At 42.0% G+C, this 2,707-nt stretch overlaps 1 pseudogene; it reads left to right on the top strand.

Moving 5' to 3' along the window:
• The first annotated feature begins 862 nt into the window (after positions 1–862).
• LOC108295596 lies at positions 863–2,415 on the top strand (annotated as a pseudogene).
• The last annotated feature ends 292 nt before the right edge of the window (positions 2,416–2,707 follow it).

Below are 2,707 nucleotides of genomic sequence, written 5' to 3'. Positions count from 1 at the left end.
TGTAGCTTTAGTAGAGACGGGGTTTCACCAGGTTGACCAGGATGGTCTCGATCTCTTGACCTCGTGATCCACCCGCCTCGGCCTCCCAAAGTGCTAGGATTACAGGCGTGAGCCACCGCGCCCGGCCTGTATCTTTCTCTTGAGGATAGTAATATAGTTATCCTTTGTCCCCACCTAAATTTCATCTTGAATTGTAATCCCCATAATCTCTACTTGTCAAGGGAGACACCAGGTGGAGGTAATTGAATCTTGAGGTCAGTTCCCCCAGGCTGTTCTTGTGATAGTGAGTTCTCATGAGATCTGATGGTTTTATAAGGGGCTCTCTCCACTTCGCTGGGCATTTCTCCTTTCTGCTGTCTTGTGGTGTCTTGCTCCCTCTTCACCTTCTGCCATGATTTTAAGTTTCCTGGGTCTTCTCCAGCCATGCTGAAGTGTGAGTCAATTAAACCTCTTTCCTTTATAAATTACCCAGTCTCTGGTAGTTCTTTATAGCAATATGAAAAAATGTATTAAAACAGGTGAGTTCTAGGTAAGAAAGTTTTTGTTTCTGTTTTTGTTTTTGTTTTCCTACTGAGCACCTTGATGAATTTGGACATGCAAAGAAAAACCTAGTGGCTGAACCTGGAAGTAGGAACCAAAGAGAGAAAGAATTGCACTGACAATCTAAGAGAGAAGAGGGCAAGAATGTGAGGTGAAAGAAGGTAGAAGTCATAGGAATGAGTTAACCAATGACAAAAAATCTCTGATGATGGGGTCCCAGAAAGGTCTCTGCACTATGCATCTAAAGTTATTTTTGTTGTTTTGATGTAACTCTGCCGAAATTCCCCCCAGTAAGTGGAATTCCCCCACTTCCTAAAACTTCAGTCTCCCTGTACTCATGGCTTCACCTAGCAAGTCAGTGATCATTCCCGGGAACGGAGGTGAGGATGTGGTCACCCATGGCTGGGTGAAAAAGTTTCTGGAGCAGATACCTGGTTTCCAGTGTTTGGCTAAAAACATGCCCCACCCAATTACAGCAGGAGAGAGCATCTGGCTGCCCTTCATGGAGGTGGGGCTGCACTGTGATGAGAAGACCATCATCATCATCCACAGTGCTGGGGCCATCGCAGCCATTAGGTATGCAGAAACACATGGAGTATATGCTATTGCATTCGTGTCTGCATACATATCAGACTTGGTGATGAAAATGAGTGTGTAAGTGGATACTTCAACTGCTCCTGGCAGTGGGAGAAGATCGAGGCCAGCTACCCCCACATTGTGTAGTTTGGTGCCACTGATGACCCATTCCTTCGCTGGAAGGAACGACACGAAGTAGCTGATAGGTTGGAAACCAAATTGTACAAATTCACTGACTGTGGCCACTTACAGAACACAGAGTTTCATGAACTGATTACTATGGTAAAGTCTTTGCTAAAAGTACCAGCAGAGACTGGATGATTTCTGCTATTTTGCATCCCAATATAGGGGCAGAATAATAATATCTACTATCAGCCAATTACTAGACACATAAAACATCCAGTTAAGTTCCAAAAGTGCCTGAAAAACAAACACAAGTTTCAAAGTTCAATCTGATTTCAAATAGCATTTCCATTTTCCTAGAATCTAAAACTCACCAAACTGAACTACAGCAGTATTTTCCCCATTTGATAAGAGACATAAGGACAGCTTAACTACCCTTCTTTATCCAATGTAAGTCAGAAACAGAACTCAGGTTTCCTGATTCCCACTCCCAAGTAAAACTAAATAGGTTGTATGTATGTTGCAGCTATTGTACTCTTGTCCTCTTTGAAATAAACCTTTTCTATTTCATTGGGGAACAAAAACATGACTGAAAATCCAAATTGTTAGCTTAAAGCTCAAAACACTACCTGCTGTTGCAAGCTGGCCCAGGTCATTAAATCCAGACGAGAGCCTTCACTTTTGACACCTGCCCCTGAGTCCCTCAGACATGTTGAGAGAGACTGAGACAGGGGTCTTCCAGGGTCAGGCAGGAAGGAGAAGTACAGCAACATACATATGTAACATTCATAGAATTGACTAGATTTGTTTAAGACAAGAGTGGTGGGGATTAGGGCCTTGTGGAGCGCTCATGGCCTGTCTAAATTGTTGCCTTGTGGAAATGGGGCAGAGTGTTGCCAATTTTCTGATTTTTTTTTGTGTGGGAAAAATCTCCAAACTGTGGCTTTTAAATTTGGGGAATATATATATAATCCATATGCATACGGATTATGTTAGTTGGCAACAACAGTCTACTTAAAAATATTTACAAACACTGCAAAACAAATAAGATCTAAGCCATCTATTTGTGACCACACTCTTAAGCATTAACTTAGCCAGGGCTTTTAGATAATTCTCTGTTAAAGACAAAGTCTGAAAAAAGACTAAGATAACCAAAATGAACATAATGTCAAAGGATGATATCAGGGGAACAATTTGGACTTTGTTCCAAAGTCGAATTTTTTTTTGTTTGGTTTTTGTTTTTTATTTTTTGGTTTTTTTTGAGACAGAGTCTCACTCTTTTGCCAGGCTGGAGTGCAGTGGCACGATCTTGGTTCACTGCAACCTCCACCTCCCGGGTTCAAACGATTCCTGCCTCAGCCTCCCCAGTAGCTGGGACTACAGGCATTCACCACCACACCCAGCTAGTTTTTTTCTTTTTCCTTTTTTTTCTACACCACATTATTAGTTTTTGTATTTGGTCTCTATC

The sequence above is a fragment of the Cebus imitator genome, unplaced genomic scaffold, assembly GCF_001604975.1.
Source record: "Cebus imitator isolate Cc_AM_T3 unplaced genomic scaffold, Cebus_imitator-1.0 Scaffold651, whole genome shotgun sequence".
Taxonomy (NCBI): Eukaryota; Metazoa; Chordata; class Mammalia; order Primates; family Cebidae; genus Cebus; species Cebus imitator.
The sequence above is the reverse complement of the archived record's forward strand: the minus strand, read 5'-3'. Positions and strand labels throughout refer to the sequence as shown.